The following is a 19685-nucleotide window of genomic DNA, read 5'->3' as shown; positions in this document are numbered from 1 at the left end:
GCAACGATTACGTCACATCCAGAGCCCGTAACTTTACAGGAACCTTCCTCCGACTCCGCTCTCTCAGTGGAGACACGGCGGTTGAGAGGGCCGAGCAAGAGGACGTTCCTGTAGTAGTTCCTGCCCCCCAAATAGTACCAGGAACTTCTTCAGTGGAAACGGGCCTCAAGTGAACTTTGCATGATTTTAAGATACCTCGTCACCATGTTTCTTTTCCTAGACCTAACCTATGTAACTTTGTAAGTACCTAGCTTTACGTTAAGCATATAACGTCACAACGCCACTCGTGGGGCACTTATTCATTAGATATCATACAAACTGCTGTATGTGAATTTTCGAGGATACTTTGCCTGTAAAATACCTTCAAGAGCTGAGGGTAAAACTTAAAGTTGCAACACCACATAAATAATGCAACACTGACTTGATTTAACATGCAGACCTGTGCAGAAAAGACTGTGTGAAGACACAGAAACATTAAACAAGATAATGAGACGTCATAAAAATGACTGACACTGTGTAGGTTGTGGGGGCTGAGTGGAAAATTAAAATCTATTTTTCTCACATCATTTTGCCCAGAGCACTAAGGCTTAAGCCAGAGGCATCCTGTCCATGGTTGGGTAGTTATGTGTAAAGGCACTACATATTCCAAAAATACCCATAAATGTCCTGTAACTGCTACATTACTGAAAGACTTATGAGTTGTGTTGGCTGTGAGACTTTTTTTGGCACACCAAAGCAAGAGCAAGATAGTCAAAGGTAAATGTTTTAAATGTTTAACAGATATTTAAGGAAATAAAATTAATGTTGAATGTTTCATCTGTGTGACAAGTAACTAAATGTGATCACAATACATCACTGAGCAGGATTACATTACTGGATATCCAATATAAGTACCTGCTTTATAAGACTGTGCAGCGTTTAAAGGAAGTAACCTTATTCTGTCAGTCAGTGTGTCCCCATTCCATATCATGTACAAATAGAGTAGCATACTCTGTGTAGTAAATTGAGATATTTTGGCAGAACCATCACACCACCATCCACCATTTTCCCATCCCTTTTTTCCCCCAGCTGTGAGTAGCTCCTTCTTTGCAGACTGAATTATGGGGAAATGGTGTCCATCAGCACCACACTCAAAAATGGAGCAATTTTAGATTGCATGGTTGCATTAGTGAGCATATTTGATCTAAGCATTTCCCCCACTAGGAATATGCTGTATTTGCATAATGAAAACACTGTCTGATTTAGTATATAGTATGCAACTAGAGCACAGAGAGTGCTTTTGAGAAAGTCAATGAAGCTTCAGGTGCTCACTGTTTGTAAGCCGTCAGCTAAATAACTACAGTGAAGTGTGTTTGACAGGCTGTAATGACATTAGCCACGGTAACTTTAACATAGTTTGGTGCCCTTGCTGTCCGCAGACCATAAAATTAGGAATTACTGCCAGCTCTGGAGTAGTAACAGGCAAAGTGAGAGGTTGGTAGAACTGCTAATGAGTTAGCAGTGCACTGCGACTACCTCGATGATGACCTGCAAGTACCTGCTTGAGACATGATGGATGTTTCCTCAAAATGTAACAGTGCTTCCATTTGGAGATTACTGGGTGACTCATCATCTCCCTGAAATAGATAGATACACTCAGGAATACACACACACTACACAATATGTCACAACATATCATCCTGCTACTTGTCAGTCAGTGTCATTCACTGTGGACATGACTGATCCACAGATCCCCCCCTTGTGCTCTTTGCAGATTTAATTTCCTCATTTAATTATCCAGTAATGTTTTGGTAAATTAAAAGCTCCGTTTATCCCAGAGTCTCCCCCAGCATTCAATAGAAGCTGCTAAACCCTGAAACAATTACATTTTTAATGAGGTTTCAGGGGAAGTTTTAGTGTAACATGATGGCCTAAATGCTATTTTAAAAGCTTTTTTCCACCTGAGGGAAAAAATATGAGGTGATAGAAATCTTATCGTTTTTGGCATGAAAATGCTCAAATGTAAAGCATGAAATATCAGTCTCAGGAACGTTCAATGCAAAATATATCAAGAATCAGCCTTCAAAAAACCCTGTATACGTGGAACCCTGGCAAACATACACACATACACACACCCACACACACACAGCATGAATAAATCTCACACCTTGGTAGGTTTAAGCTGTTCTAGTCTGTTTTCTCTTCTGAGCCAGGCAGCTGCCAGTCCATCATCCCTCCAGACACGCAAATTCAGCTGGTGCAGCAGCATTCCTCTTATCCTGTCTGGTTCCAAATGGTTTGGGTTTGGATCAGCCTGAATATATATCCAAAAAGCACACGTACAAACACAGAGTACGTGGACAGAGTCAACAAGCTGATAAAAAACATTTCAGTGAACACATTCTGTGAACACGTACTGTTGAATCTCTGTGGATCTTTGTGTATAACTGTATGAAAAGCGTCAGTAAAGGTGCGCACCCAACCCGATTTAATCCAGACTGTAGAAAGGTAAATACAAAAATGCAGGAGGAGATGAGCAACAAACAGAAAAATAGAAAAAGTTGCTGAATCAATGAGATGAGATAAGACTGAGAGTGCAGCACAGTAACAACATGTCTCTGTCTGAGCAGCAGTATGAGCACGTGTATGAGATGGGTTCCTTTAAAGACTGTTACTGGACTGACTGGATTTACTTATCACCTACACACACACACACACACACACACACACACACACACACACACACACACACAGTCATGTTTCCATCACTTCAGGAACTTACACTGACTTACATTAATTTCCTGAAGACTTACCCTAACCCCATCCCTTACCTTACCCTAAACGTAACTCAAGTCTTCACCATAAAATGTAATGATTTACATTATGGGGACTTGCATTTTGTCCCTGAAAAGAAGGCAAGTCCCCACAATGTCAGTAATACACGCAGTCACACACACACACACACACACACACACACAACCGCATGCTGGTAACAGACCTAAATGAGGTTTAATTAAAACATGATTACATTACTTTTAATTCACGATATGGTAATGTCGCTGGCATCACTGCTGCTCTCTGAAAAAGTCTGAGGGATAAAAATTAACGGGATTATGAGTTCATCTGAGCTAAAACTTCATGATTTATAAAGTAAACAAACAATTCTGAGTACATAACGGCAAATGAGTTGATTCTGACACTAAAAACATACATTAAACTCTACTCGAGTCAGTAAAATCCTATATTTTCCCATATTCATGTTAATTACTGAAAGGCTTTTTTTTTAATTAATTATGAGCAGCAACTCAACTATGTTGCACAAAAATATTGTATTAAATTTGCAAATAGATTAACTGCACAATTGCTTTATATTAGTATATAATATTATCTTTTATTATCTTTCAGGTTTGTTGCTACGATCAATTTCAAACTTTTGAATTGTATTTTTTGACAGGAATACTGTCTCACAACTGGAGCTACAGGTTAAACAGAATTGATAAAGCAGCTCTGTGCCCGAGGCATCTTGTTTCAGCAGATACATATCTCAGGTAATACTGCACGGACAAGATTTTACTTTATCTCAGACTTTCGCATCTGTCCTCTGTAGCTTAGAGTAGATCCTTTGGGTTGAATTTAAATGTGCAATACACTTTTGTCTTCATAGCCAGCATATAGCAGCATGTTAAAACAGTCTGGAGATTATTGCAAGTGAAGACCATTCCCTGCAGCTAATAATTCTCTTGTCAATAATGCATGAAGTCATATAAATCACAATACGTCTGTTTATCTGGCCTCCCCAAGGTCGCTCCTCTTCCTCTGCTTCCTCTTCTCATCTATTTCTCATCCTGCAGCCCTCATTTCTCCCCCACAATGGCTATCTGAACATTATTCCTCATCATCCTTTCAATCCGGCTCTTCATGCTGTCTCCTAACTCTTACTCAGCCGTGTAAATAAGTAATGACCGTCTTGGCATGATTCTAAGTTAGTTTGTTTTCTCCGAGACAAACTCAGGCTGCAAAAATCAAACATTTCTGCTCCGCCGAAGGGCACATCTGTGCATGTGTGCACACTGCACGCCCATGGATGCACACACATGCGCGTGATCGCACCCAAACAGGGACACACACACGCACATATGCGACAGTGCAGCTACACCCCCGAATCCCTGCTGAGCCATCACAAGTCACGGCTCTCTAAATTAAATAACATCAAATTAGATTAAAGTAAATGAAACATCACTGAGGAGCAGGGGGACGAGAGGATGGAAGGGTTGTGCAGGGACAGTGAGGGGAAGGAGAGCGGCAGAGAGGTGGGAAAGAGAGAGACAGCAAAAGAGTTTATGTAGATTTAAGGTGAAGGAGAGGTCGTGGAGAGAAAGAGGTGAGGAAGAAGAGAGGAAAGGGGAAGGTGAAGTTGAGGAGAAAGAGTGAATGATGGAGGAGCGAGGAGAGGGGAAGAGCAGAGAGGTTACAGTAAACAGACATTTGATGAGGAGCCAGGAGGACGTGTGTGTGTGTGTGTGTGTGTGTGTGTGTGTGTGTGTGTGTGTGAGTCTAAATCTGTATAACATAACATCTCTCTTTGTAAACCAAATCTGAATAGAAAAAATGTGATGGAAATACATGTCGTTTCATGTGTGGCCAGCTTGTCAGACTCAAGCAACAGGAATATGCAACTCAGCTGCCATGGGAATTGCCATGGCAACATATTAGCTTTCTGAGTCATATGTTGATAATTGGACCAAACTCGCAGCTGAAACCAGAGCTAATTTCTATGACAACGCTATCAAACGTTTTGCAGTAAATGCACCAGTCAGACAACCGTTTAAAGAGTGCAGTGCGACAACAAAAGGCTGTTTTGTTCCATTCAAGTTCTGGTGAAGGGCCATAACCACACTGTGGAGTGTCGCTATTGCAAAGCAGAGGATATTTAGCAACTACAATAGTACCCTACACTTTTTTTGTGAGTAATTCTCTTCCTCTCTGGCAGCGAAGTGCCCTATAAAGTCCCCACTGCAGCAGGTGAATAAGAGCACCGTGTTTCCTCAGGTATTAATATCACCCCTGGGAGGGAGCACTAAACTGGAGACGGAGGCAGGCGACCGTGCAGGGGATCTTTATTCGGTGGTGGGCAGTAAATCAGCTCCTGCTAAAGGCACAAGGATGCAGAAACCAGAGAGAGTGATGGAGCGCCACCTGCCCCATCACCTCCCACCCCCATCGGCTGCAGCCTGTTCCACTCACCCCAATCCGTCGACCTTTCCTCCCCCTTAATTTACCTGTTTCCCTCCACTTTCCTGCCTTCCAGCCTTTTGTCTTTCACATGCATGCCCCCTCTGCAAGTCTCCTCGCTCTCCTCACCTTATTCCACTGCTCCTGCCTTAGATTTAATTTAACTCCCTTACTCCACCTTTCCCTCCACCAACCCAATTTTCTCAGCTCATCGTCTACAGTTGCCTTTTCTCATCATCCATGTCTCCCTCGATTCCTCCCCTACACTGTCTTCTCACCTCCTGCTGGCACAATCCCCAGAGACGCGGAAAAGGAGGTCAGCTTTGTCACAACACAGGTTCACATCTCATTGCCACAGCATTGGGGCTGCCAGGACGCGGGATTGATGGTTTGGGGGTTTTCCACTGGCCCAGAGAGTAGCTGCACAGAGCAAAAATCATCTACTGAGAGATGAATACAAAGGGAGCCAAAGATAGCTAGAAAGTGGAGAAGGAGAAAAATCAGATACACTCTATGGGAGATTAGTTTAGAGGGAGATTAGAGGACCAGGTGGGAACCACCGGATCTGTTTTTGAAAGGGTAAACCTGTCAATGGGTAAACCCCTGAGTTCTCGCTCTTAATGCAAAGTCAATAAACTCAGTGTAAAATAAATTAGGTAATTAAAGGAAAACTTCACCGACACAATGATCATTTGTATATCAATTAGTCATGCTGTGTTACCTTGAATTTGTGAAGCAAACCTTCCTGTATGCCTCCAGAGAAAACAGTGGACATATTGATTTATTGATTGATTGGGAACCACGTTTAACAACAACAAAACTATATCAAGACATCGGTTTACAAACTCTCACACAACTCATCCATTATAATCCAAGTGTCATTTATCCAGTCGTGCACTCGGTAGGCTACTTCCCAAGCACATGCATTTTTGCAAAAACCTTACTATTAAAAACTGAACTGACGGTGAGACTTATCTATGCTTTCTTCACACAAACTCCAACACTAAGGTATTTTAGGGAAATTGCATGTGTTTGGGAAGGACTGAACAAACAACTGATAAATGAGACTTGGATTATGCTGCGTGAGTTGTGTGAGAATTTGTAATGGATGTTTTGATATAGGTTTGCTTGGTCCCAAGTCATTTAATAAATCAATATGTCCACCATTTTCCATGGCAGCAAAGTAACACATTGTGACTAATTGATATACAAACAGTCATTTTGTGGGTAGTCTTCCTTCAATAGTTAATCTTACTTCCTTTAATTTGTATCTTTCTATAAAATCTTGAAGCAGCATCAGCAGTTTTTTGCCAACTCGAGTGTTGTAGAACAAACTCTTAATACAATACTGAGTTATTATGGTGCACGTGTTATCAAACAGTTGCCTATTAACACATGCAGCAGTAGCATTAACTTGGAATCGTGTTTCTGTCCACAGCAGCCCAGCAAACTTGTGATTGGCTCTAGTGAAAATACTTTTTCTTGGGCCGTCGCTTCATCCCACAAATGCACGCTCGCATGCGCACACATGTAGGAACACATATTGGGCTGAGATTGTCTGGGACTAAGCCCCAGCACAGAGGCTTTACTAGGGTGGCTCACCCAACTTGGGCTGGTGGCCAGCAGCTGTGAATCTAACCTGTGCAACAACAGCAACAGAATGTTTGGGAGTTTGTTTGGGTGTCGGGGGCAATCCAGAATCAGACGTCCCCTCTGTTTGGGCTGGCTGAATTCAAGGTGCTACAGCCGCAGTCTATCTCAGGATCTTGTTCATGAGTGAGGGTAGGATGGAGCGGAAGATTGACAGGCGGATTGGGGCGGTGTCAGCAGTGATGCAGGCGGTTAACCGGTCCGTTGTGGTGAGGAGGGAGCTTAGCCAGAAAGCGAAGCTCTTGATTTACCGGTCGATCTACGTTCCAACCCTCACCTATGGTCACGAGCTCTGGGTAGTGACCGAAAGAACGAGATCGCGAGTACAAGTGGCCGAAATGAGTTTCCTCCGCAGGGTGGCTGGGCTCAGCCTTAGAGATAGGGTGAGGAGCTCGGACATCCGAGAGGGGACTCGGAGTAGAGCCGCTGCTCCTCCACATCGAAAGGAGCCAGTTGAGGTGGTTCGGGCATCTGGTAAGGATGCCTTCCGGACGCCTCCCTTGGGAGGTGTTTCAGGCATGTCCAACCGGAAGGAAACCTCGGGGTCGCCCCAGGATGCGCTGGAGGGCTTACATCGCCCGGCTGGCCTGGGAACGCCTCGGGGTTCCCTCGGAAGAGCTGACGGAAGTGGCTGGGGAGAGGACTGTCTGGGCTTCTTTGCTGAGGCTGCTGCCCCCGCGACCCGGACCCGGATAAGTAGAGAATGATAACTACGAGTACAGTCTGTGAGCTCCCAGCAAAATACACCACTGCCCAATGGCGTGTATCAAAACAGCGGCCCCTGTTACTGGACTGAAAGGCGTCCCTTCCATTCTGCAAACCAGCCTTTGATCAGCACCATGGACAGCAGCCGAAGTACCAAATTTGATCTAACAGCCTGCCCTGGACTCGAACTATTATGGCCTGACTGCCTTCCTACATGGGCTCCTGACAGCTCCTGGCCCCCACTGTGCGGCACCTGTTGTATCTATATTTATTATGTTGTCTGTCCACCTGTCCAATATTCAATCTTTCACTCACTCGCTTTATGATGTAAAATTGACGTGTTTCCTTGACTGACAGCGATCTCAAGTTAATACACTATACTGTGGTTGTTGCTGCTTGCTGACTCCACCTCAGCTGCAACCCACTGCCTAATTCAACAACCGACATGATGGCAATGTAAAGTAAATGCAATTTAAGGCTTATATACTCTCAAAAAAAAAAAACAAGTCTAACCTCAAAGATCTTTTTACCTTATAGCAGTCATGACTTGTTACACAGCCTATGCTGTGTCTTAAAGGGATAATGCACCCAAAATTGAATCTGTGGATTCAATTTTGTGTTCTTGGACGTTAGTCTGGGGCGCCGTCTGCCATTAGGTGTGCTAGCCGCTCCCCCCGCCGATCTCCGCAAGGGATGTGAGGACTCTAAAACTTCACCAGGGCTTCTGTCGGCATATGGGTGAGTAGATAATGGCTGAATTTTCATTTTTGGGTGCACTATCCCTTTAAGATGTCTCCTGTTTCAGATTTTACTTCATGTTTACTGACAAACAATGTCTCTTTGAACTGCACTGAATTGAAAGAGACAGAGATAATGAACAGGATGCAGTAAGTGTGTGATTCATTAATACTAATGAGTAAAGCGTCGACAAACAGCATCAAGCAGGTGTGAGCACACACACACACACACACACACACACACACACACACACACACGCACACACGCACACACGCACACACACAGCAGGGCCAGGCCAGGGACAAAAAACAAGGTAGAATGATGATATTTGCCCTTGTTTGAACTACAACAGCGGGCAAAGGTCTCCATCTGTTGCCAGTTTAATGCCCCATAATAAACTCTCCACTCTATCTGTCAATAATGCCTTCATAACACTGCTTTTATTGCTCTCTATCCTACCAAAATGGACGCTTCTCAAAATCTCAGTGTCTCGTCTCAGCTACAATAATGTCTGACTAGGAAGTCTGAATATGACGGATGTTTGTTCGGCAGTGTTCACAGTGAAATCAAGTAAAAAAACAAATACTTTCTGCGCACGTCTGCGTTGACATTGAACTTAGCCACCACCTGCATGTCACCATCTGTCAACAGCTTGTGGGGAAGAAACAAACATACATGTACTATTACATGCAATCAAATACACACAAAATAACAAATCTAAACATCTTGCGTTGTAAGTTTTAGTGATAATTTCCCAATTTTCAACCAGCTTTGTGTCATAACAATGTGGGTAGTATGTGTAAATGAACTGTGGTAAACTTGCCTACATCTTATAAACACAAATCTGCTGGATGACAATGGGGCTGTTGCTCAAACTACAGATTTTACGTCCACACTTCAAACAAGGCTGCTTTCTGAATCACATCTTTTTACTTTAAATAGGAACTGCAGCTGCCCGTAAAAAGCATGTACTGTTGCATACAGAATGCACACAGTCAGGACATACTACTTTTTCATAACATGACGCCCTGAACTTTGACCTTCTTACTTTTATATCCGTTTAACTTTAAAGTTATAACTGCATGTAGATTCTAACATTATAATGGTGACAGAGAAATTACATCTGCATTTCTCTGTCATTGTCATTTTTCTTAGTTATGTCCTATTGTTGTTGGTAATTTTTATGATTGTTTCATCACTTAATCAATTAATATTCCTATTATCACTATTTGACTGCTCATCAGATGCTTGAATGGGCTGTTATCCGTCATTACAACTTCATCCGTCATGCCGTCATCTGTTTGCAGCTCAGTGGATGTGACGTAGCTTTCGCTGTGCAGAGAATTGTGGGTCAGAATAGCCAGAAAAGCATGGCTGAATCCAAATGTCCGCACTTCACTGCACTTGCACACTCGCGGACTGTGCGACACTAGGCAGGGTTGATCAAATTTGAAATATTCTGGCACTGCATTGCCTATTCCTCATGAGAAAGTCTGTGACCCAGCCGCCATGCTGAAAATAGTGGAGCCGAAACCGCCCACCGGCTGGAGCAAACTTTCTTATGTTACAGCTAAAGAGTCCACTAAAATGTATTTCTAAAAACATTTAGGCGTGAAATAGGCAATGCAGCAACAGAATTTTGATTCATATTTGATAAGCGCCATCTAGTTGACAGTTTGACCGCAGTTCACGAGCAGATTGACATGATTGGCAGCTACATTAGAGGCTCCTGGGCTCTGGTTGTTTTCTTTCACGTGCAGTAAGGCCATCAGAAGCAGGACAAGGCAACAAAGTAGACAGAGGAATATGAAATCTTTCACAAATTTGACTCATGTTCTACCTCGTGGATATAGTGATGGTTTCAGCAAATATGACAAAAGTTATTTTTTATACAGTAAAGTTAGTAAAGTATAGCTGGAAAGCAGTAATTATAGTTGGCCAGCCTTTATGAGCTTGTTTATTATTTATTCTTTAGTTAGATGTTTTAACAAACCAGCACATAACTCTGATGCTGTGCAGAAGCCAGATGTCAAATCTTCCCATCAGTAGTAAGTAAAGAGAAGCGAGCTCACATAATCGCCACAGCTCGGCGTCCTGCTGCCACAGCCAGTGACACACGAACAGGGTGGGGTAGGCATTCAGGGACAGGCTCACCTTGATGTGGGACAGCCAATCAGACACCAGTATGTCTGTACATCTCATGTGTGGCAGCAGCTCTATAAAAAAGACCTCTAACCGTCCTGGACAATGGACCAGGAAAAACAACAAGCAGAGGAGCGGGACAGATAGAGATGATGCACTACAGTGACACACACCGCGTCTGACATCCATCTGTTGTGGGCCTGAATAAAGAATTACCTGCAACTCAGACAGTACTTTTTTTTTTCTTCTATTCAATCTTTATGAAAGTCAAACAAAACACTGAGAAACTCTTTGCTGCAGCTACACTAACACTGGTATGAGAAGATTGAATGTCCCAATCGATTTCCTGCAAATATCAGTGTATGCGCACGCGTGTGTGTGCCCTTGTTTGTGACTGTGTGCGTGTCAGTATGTATTCACGTGTGTCTCCTCACACAGTATTGATTCTGCAACAAGAGGATCAAAGACACACGGGAAGAAAGATTCCTAGTGAACAATTAAAGGCTAGTTCGTGTCACTCAGCAGGTTCTCATGGAGCTTCACCCTCTTGCTAATATTCATTCGATCTTTTCATGTGGGGCAGACGTACCAAGAACATGAAAGACTGCTTGGATTAATGAAATGATGAGGAAGGAGAGAGAGACACAGAGAGAGAAAGATCAATCACTTGTTCTTTACAGGGGTTCAGACTTAAATGGAGCATGTGAGGAAGAGGAGACAGCGAGGTTTCTCTGCAATTCTAATGTCGCTGGTGCTGTGAATGGAAATAATGAGGGTTGTGTCTAAACTCATTTTTTTCATTTCCTCAGTCTTTGTCTGCTTATTAGCTTCGTCATGAAAGGGAGAGCGTGAGCCAGCGATATAATGGGGTAAGAATTGGGAAGTGATAAGAGTGTGGCTACGATTGAGTGTGAGTGAATGATGTGTTTGGACTTTGGAAAAAAAAGTCCAAAATGTAAAACAAGGCTGGAAAAAATGTGCCTCTGTGTTTGTGTGTGTGTGTGTGTGGGTCTCTGTATGTTTGTCACGCACGTCTGTGTTGGCGTGCATGTTTGAGTGTATGTATAATCTGATTCAGGACCACATCAGTAGAAGGACAGAGAGATCAAGGGCATACTTAATATGGAGAGGTGCTTTCCATTAATATGACAGCTAACTGCAGAGTAACAAAATCTGAAGTCGTACTTTAACTCTCCTGTTTTTATAATCCACTCAGTTTAGCCAGAAAGAGACAATTGAGGATGTTTCTACCTTTTTATTGATCCCCAGCTCAGATTCACATTTATCAAGATCCTCGCTTTAATGTAAGCAGCTTCCCAGTTCTCTGTGTTTACTGGTAAAGCTGAGGTCAAGGACATTTCAGCAGCAGCTGTTGTAGGTGGGGAGATGTACTCTGACTTTCCCTGGGGATTTGCAAAAGCTAAAATCAGATATCTGGAGAAGCTCTCAGGATTCCACAGAAAATGTTGAATAGAATAGTAAAATAATAGAATTTGTTGTGTTTACAATATGTTTTGGGGTAACTACTCTCAGTGAATTACAATCAAATCTGAATTTTGAGTGATTTTTTTTCCAGTCACTGCACATAAATCTCAAAGCTATTTGTAGTCAGTTTTTGTTCAACTGGAATGTGCTCGCCTGTCTTGGTATCCGAGGCGGGGTCCAGTTTTCAATTAAAGATATAGTATGCAGAATTTTCCTTAAAAAAAAAAAAAAAACAGCAAATAAACAATGGACTCAGAAGCAATCCCTCTCAGTCATCACTTATGACTTTCCATACGTGTTTGGGTGTATTGGGTCTTATTTTCTGAGTTCAGGAAGTTTCTGCAGGCATCCAAGACACACAGTGCAAATAAAAATGCAAAGAAAGCAAGGCGAAATGCCAAACAAGAATGAATGTGGGGCTGACTTCTACTTTCACTTCACTGACAAGTGTGTTAACAAACATTAACTGACAATCCTCTGGTATACCTTTAAGTGTATCCAGAATAATATGGCTTGTGAAACACAGTGGAAAAATCAGGCACAACCCAAAACCAACACCTTACAAGTTCTGAAAAGTTCAGGTTACAGGAAGCTCCAGGTTAAAGGTGCAGTGTGTAATGCCCGACCACATGCTCAGAACTAATAGGTGCAGCATGTCACCTCCAGGCCAACTACAAACTCTCTTTTCCCCATGCAGGCAGGTGGACCCAGATGCAGAGACAAACGGCGGGCAACGGGAAGAAACAAATTATTTCATGAAAGATTCTGGGAATAGGCAGACGAAGGCAAAACAGAACTGGCTGGCTTGAAATACAAGGAGCCAAGAAGAGAAGCAAAAACAAGAACTGAAACACCAGGATACACAGCCCGCTCCCAATTCGTCAAATACCGCCGCTTTGTCAGTGGATGTCAGCATCAGACACTGACGCACCCAAGACACTCTTGGTGGCAGTATGATACACATCAGGCAGTGGATATTTCTGACACTGTGGCAAGTACCATAGTATAAAGCGCAAGAATGGGTCAAACAAACACTGGACTTTCACCCGGAAGCCCACTGTTCATTTCCTGTGTGAGCCCAAAATGAAACTTTTAATAGCACTGTAGTGTGCTAGTATGTGTAGCACCCCACACTAGAGATGTACGTCATGTGACATTACAAAAGTAAGAACCTTAAACCATTTTAAGCCAAACCATGATTTTTTTTTCTCAACCTAACCAGAAACGTTTGTTGCCAAAACTTAAGCAACCTAAAAAAAAACACCTACATAGTCAGTAACTGTACATTTCCTGTGAAAAACGGAAATGTATTTTGAAAAGACACAATGCATGTAACAAGTGTAAACTGACATGCCATTTGTGAACGTGCAAACCCGACACAGGAGGCCCCCTAGTGTAAAGTTTCTCTCTCCTGTCTTACCTAGTTACTGAATTAACTATCAAAGGGCGGTGGGTGGAGTAAGAGCACGGGGACAGCTTCTTTGGGTAACTTGATCCACTTTAATGTCTGTAAAAGAACACAGGACAACTGAACATTAACAACAATAGTGGCATCTCACATCTTATATATGTATCACTCTGCCAAACTCAATCATAACTCTCATTACCTGTAAGGTGCACAATATCAAATAGTTCCAAATTTAACGTAAAGAGCAAAAATAAGATATGTTAACAATATATGAATGTAGATAACATTAAATTATGTACATGCAAAATAATGACATGAGAAAAACAAGACAATCTACTGGATACGTCCTCACGAAAATAAATCTCATCTTACACTAGCATGTCATATTTTGGCGTTTAGGTCCACTGACAAAGTGGTGGTGTTTGATGAGTTGAGGTGATAACGGGTTGGGATATGTTGCCGACAAACTGACAAGGAACAAAGGGAAACACACGGGTATTTACTTTACTATATTTACTGTATATACACACAGAGAACAAGTCACAAGAACAAGACAGCTGCTGGAGTACGAGGACTTTGGAATAAGGAGGAAAACAAGAGGGCCGGCTAACAATGGAGACGATGAGGGGGTAATAGGTAACAACACCAGGGCGGAGCAGACAAGACTGATACAAGACAGACAAACTCTGGAACACGGAACTGACGGACTGAAACAGTGATATGAAGCAGATGTGTCAGGAAACAGACAAAGATTAGGAGGTTAAACAGGACTCGAGACATGTGGCGAGTGACCTTCAAAACAAGACAAGACCTTAAAAACTCAACCAGCAATGAGCTTAGCCAATCATCTACATATTTGTCCAGTCGCCCAACCCTATTGACAAGTCCTTGAGGCAGATCTACTTCTTTATCTTCTCATGTTGAACTGAGGGCAGACTGGACGCTACAGTGACTCACTATCACCTCTCAACATACAAGACAGGACGGGCCAAGGCTAGCTGGTTAGCTGCTCATTTAACCTCGAAAACACAATACATAGACGTCTGGACGTCACATCAAATCTGTTACTTTTTCACATTCTGTTTCCCTTTAAATATTTTAAACAAAAAAGTCTGGTTCTATCTCACACACTGCACCTTTAAGGGTCGTTAACTTCTTGTAGTGGAGAGTCTGTGTTGAGAGGTGATGTGAAAGACGTTGTGAGGAGGGATTGTCGCATTTGCACTGAGGAGGATCATTCTGTGATTCAAAGGTCACCATTTCAATCCGAGCACAGAGTAGCTGAATACCTTGGAAGTCATGAGTTCCATCTTAGAGCATTTTAGCAAGACACTGAACTCTCTTTTTAGTTTGGATGAGTACAAATTCCATAAAAGGGAAGGACAGGGGTAATTTAAAGTGGGGGATCTAATATGAGTAGACACAGATCTTGTTAGCAGACTTAAAGTATTTAACATACAAATAAGCAGCAACTGGAGGTTTAGACTGAAAACGTTGAACAGCTCGTCGCAAAAATATTCTCTCTTATATGTGCAAGCAAAAATCAAAAAACACACAGTAGCCTCACACACACACACACACACACACACACACACACACACATACCAGAGGCAGTGTTCGCTAATTACTGACATGAGGATTCTCAAGGGGGCAAAGAAAGCAGAGAGGTGCCCCTCGGCATCCTGGGACCTGTAGTGCCCTCCGGCATCATTGGACCTGCGGTGCTCCCACTTAATCACCGCTGCTCCCAGCTGGTCACATGATCAGGAGGAAGTAGGCCATAACGGAGGAGCAGAGGTGTGTGTGAGAGAGAGAGAGAAAAGGAAAGAAGAAGGGACCATATTAGCATAGTAAGACTTCCAGCAAATAATAACACACACACACACACACACACACACACACCGACACACACACACACACACATTTTAATATCTAAATATATGTGTAACAAACAGGGAGAGGCTGCCAAATCTCAGATGATAAGATGAACAGCCTGAGGATTTAGGAGGTTGAGCCAAAACACACACTCACACACACACACATACTCACACACACATACCCTTTCTTGCTCTCACTCTCTAAGCTGAAACCATTGAAATCTCTTAAAGATAAGCCGCAACCTGGAATTTATTTTACCGTCTCCATTTTGCTTTTATTTGCATATGTTGTTGAAAAGTGTGACATGTAGATAATCAGCTTTTCTTCTCAAGTTCTCGTATCAGAAAATCAAAACAAGCTTGTTATAGAAGGCGTCCTCTCACAGCACAAATGCACGCAACACATTTTATGGTTTCAAAAAACACATAAAAATCCTTTACACACACGTCAGTCTCCGACAACATCAGAGGCCAGGGCTGCAGCTTGTTGTTCTGTGCAAACATCTATCATTCTGCTCTTTCCTCTGCTGAGTCATCTCCTTCAAATTGTCTTTGTTCATGCCAAACAACTGAAATTTTGACACTCTGGTGGCAGAGTTGGAGCTCGTGGAGTGGCTCAGATTGGCTCCTCCAGATGACGTCCTTAATGTTTGACAAGTTAGTTACTTAGTGTTAATGCAGTTTTTTTTTTACACGTTACAGTGGTTACTACTTCTATTTTTATCTGTTATTTATTTAGCCTTTTATTCAAACTTGGTGCCTACTAATTCGGAACAAGTTCAAGTGCTGCTTGGACAGAGACGGACAGAATTTGTGGCTGAGTTGAGAGTCGCAGAATCAACGTTTGTGCCAGGAAAGGACCAAAAATTACTCCTCAGTCACTGCGGATCAGAGCTGGAGTCACTTGTCCCCCGAATTAATTCCAATTGTAACCCTTTCCATGAAAGACGCAAGCCAGATGTTAGTGGGAGAGGGGATTAATATAGGGGAGAGCGGGGCCACTTGGGACATTTTTGTATCGACATGAAATAAAACCTGCTACTGCTACTCAAAGACTACTTAAAACAGTAATTGAAATAATTTGATCCCTGAACAGATACAAGTGTCTGCTAACAATTTTTAGAGCCATAATGAGCTTTAAAATTTTATGTTTCTTGGAGGTAGCACAACTAAAATATCAGGCACAATGGTGGACTCACAAATGCGGACTGAGACGAAATCCAAAGTTCTGGGTTTTTAATACAGTCAGGGTCAGTACACAAAAGGCAGTCAGCACAGGCAGAGGTAACCAAATCAACAGGCAAAAACTCACTGGTCCAAATACGTAAAGAGGTCAATCTCACGAGGAATACACACCAGGAAGACCACCGGAAAGCTCACACGAAGGACAAGACAATCTAGCGGAGAAGAAAGGGAAGACACAGACTTATAAACACTCTGACAGGGGACATAATGAGACACAGGTTAAAGTAATCAGACGATAAGGGCAGTGGGAAACTTGAAAGGACATGAGGAGACAAACAACAGACTTTCAAAATAAAACAGGAAACAGAACATCACATTCAAACCCTGACAAAAAAAACAGTAGTACAAGAAAAATAACAAAGGAGATAAAAAATTACCAACATGCTGTAGATTTGAAAACTGAATGTGAGGAATTGTCAGAAGGTCTCCACTTTGAGCCTGAAGGTGAAGAGGGTGAGGCTGAGTATGAGCACGGTGAAAGGCATAGGCATAGTTGCTTTCTAAGCTACTACAAAAGCACTGTCCTAACTGTCCCCCTGTCCGAACCAAAAACGCTCTCCCCTACGCATCCAGCTGACATGAATATCAGCATTCATTTCATTTCACATTTCTGGCCAAGTGGTAAATCTAAGTCTCTCTCTTCCTCTCTGTTTCTGGTCTCCAGAGGGAAATATCTGGCTCTCAAGCTGCTAAATGCTCCACTATGTTCACCAGCTAGTCACTAAATGTGTCTGTCTGCTGTTTGGTGCAGAGCAGGTAGTGTACAGTGGGTTTTTAGAGCTTTTTCAGTGAAAACAGCTGACTGCTGCAGCCAAAAACACCATGAGAGAGGTGAGACTGATCCAAAACTTGTGGGGCGGGCAGATAAACAACGAGCTAAAACTCACAATAAAGCTCTAGAAAGCCCGAAGGGAGCTGCAGATTCGGTTGCCAATAATCACCATGAGCGATCCCTTTTACGTTGTCACACTGACTATGTCTGCATGCACAAAATATTACGGTTTTTGCCCTTATTCCAAAAAAGAAATATTCCTTCTAAGCTGTTTATATGGCTAATGAAAATGAATATTCCACTAATATTCCCATTTATATGCAGTCGTGCAGGTTAATCACATCAAAATATGGGAAAATGACATGGCTATTGCTTATGGCAGGGTTTTTTTCCACAGGTGGTGGACTCCTTCTTTAATTTCTTTAACCACCTCCTTTATAATGATATTTGGATATGTGATATTTGCACATATCCAAACGTCTGTTGATACCTAAATGGAATATGCTGTTGACATGACCCGTACCTTCAGAATATTGTCATATTCAGAATAATTGTGGAATATCAGTGTGCATATAAACGCACTCACTGTTTTCACATTGTCATTTCCTACATTGCTGTTATGATCTATTATTTTACAGACCATTAAAAAAACTTTCAACATTTGAATCGAAGTTCAGTGGAAAGATCAGTGAAGAAGTGAGGAAGTTTGATAATCATGTCTAAATGGTCATAAATAAAATGTTTCTAACCACCGCACCCCAGGAAGTAAAATAAAGACGGTAGTAAAAATCTCTCTGTGTATTTTACTGCTGAAATTCTATGGAGAGAAAAACGGTCTGTAACAGCAGACAAAGAGTTAGACTTTGTAAAGTCACAACGATTGAAATATAGGATATTATTTGATAGAAAAAAGACATTTACATCTTCAAATTTAAATGCAAAAAAACTTTATAGTAAAAGGAAGTGAGGCCTGAAGTTGTTTGCTTAAATAAACTTAGCCGAACCTTTATATCCAAATTACAGTTAAAACAGTTTTGCACTAAAACAAGTTCTAAAAAGATCCTCGTCTTTGTACAAAATTACAGTGCGCAATCAGAATGGCATCAGTAAACACATGATGCTGTGAGTGGCTGAGGAGTCTCATTATCTCCCGGCTTGACAGTATCCTGTCCTATTGATCCATCGTCAAATCAACAGTGTCACCTCCTGTTTGTGAGCTGCATAACAGATGAAAGGAGGCCTCAACCTTCACGTACAGGGGCTGTCCACACAAGGGAGAATCAATCCACTAATATTTGTTGAATGTAAGACACACACACACACACACACACACACACACACACACACACACACACACACACATAAGGAACAGAGAAGACATTAAATATTCAGCAAGCCACTGGCTAATTACAACATGCCCTGAGGAACTTGATATTAAAGAGGTTCACAGGTGCATTTAACGCTTTTAGATAAATCGATTATAGGGAGACTGGAAAAACAAGACTACCCCGAACCCACACACACACACACACACACACACACACACTTAAGATCAATATCTAATTTGACACAGCCTTCACCTTCACCAGATGTGCAGAGCAAAGCAAAATGCAGTGTGACCTCCAATCACTGAGCAGTGATGGTCACCATATACCTCACTTTTTTCTTTCGATGCAGGATGACTTCTTGTAAATATGTTACTGTAGCGTAGCTTTCATACTAAATGTGTCAAATTTGTCAAAAAGGTGTTTCCTCAAGGGGACAGAAGAGTAATGCTGGACAATGTCAACCCTATAACTATGCAAATATGTTCGGAGCACTCCAGAAATGACAGATGGGCATGGCAATTGCTCATTTTATCCTTTGTAGTGTGTCATAAAGTCGCCCACCTGTTTTATGCACATTTTAATTTCGAAAAACAAGGTGCACTGGAAACAGACGTGCGAATAAGTCATGACATACATAGAGCATGTGACTTAAATGTTAGTCAAACCTCCACTCCACTTAGAGATCAAAAGCTGCAGCAGGTCAAAATATCAGGTTTGTGTGAAGTGATGTGACGACTGCAACATGCCTCAAATTAGGACATGAAGGTAACACCATATTTCCCTCTAGTCTGGGGCCATTTAGTGGCCGTTTTGGTAAGCAACCGGAACCAGGGCGAGAGAGATAGGATCCAGAATTTGATGGATGCGCCTTTCTGTCAAAATAAAAGCACCAAGCTAATAAAAATGTGGTGAAACTTTTTAATTTAAAGGTATAATATGTAGTTTTTCCACATAAAAATGTCTAAAAACAACTAAACCAATATTATATATTTTGTTTAGTTGTGTACTTTGATTATCAGAAATGTTTCCAACAATTTTTCAAACCCAGATAAATATGAAATATTAATAAAAGTTACGGACCGTGTCATTAGGTCGCATGTCAATGGCAACGTAACTCCAGTTAC

General features: G+C 42.0%; 1 protein-coding gene across 1 annotated transcript in view; it reads right to left on the bottom strand.

Annotated features, from left to right (window-relative positions):
- The window catches only part of caln2 (calneuron 2), a 54475-nt gene extending 52319 nt beyond the window's left edge, over positions 1-2156 (bottom strand). The window contains exon 1 of the mRNA XM_050041505.1: positions 2147-2156. The gene's annotated coding sequence lies outside the window, so the exon portion shown is untranslated. The remainder of the gene's footprint in view (positions 1-2146) is intronic.
- Positions 2157-19685: the final 17529 nt, after the last annotated feature.

This window comes from Epinephelus moara, chromosome 3 (genome assembly GCF_006386435.1).
Source record: "Epinephelus moara isolate mb chromosome 3, YSFRI_EMoa_1.0, whole genome shotgun sequence".
Classification (NCBI taxonomy): domain Eukaryota; kingdom Metazoa; phylum Chordata; class Actinopteri; order Perciformes; family Serranidae; genus Epinephelus; species Epinephelus moara.
This window is presented reverse-complemented; position numbering and strand designations above follow the sequence as displayed.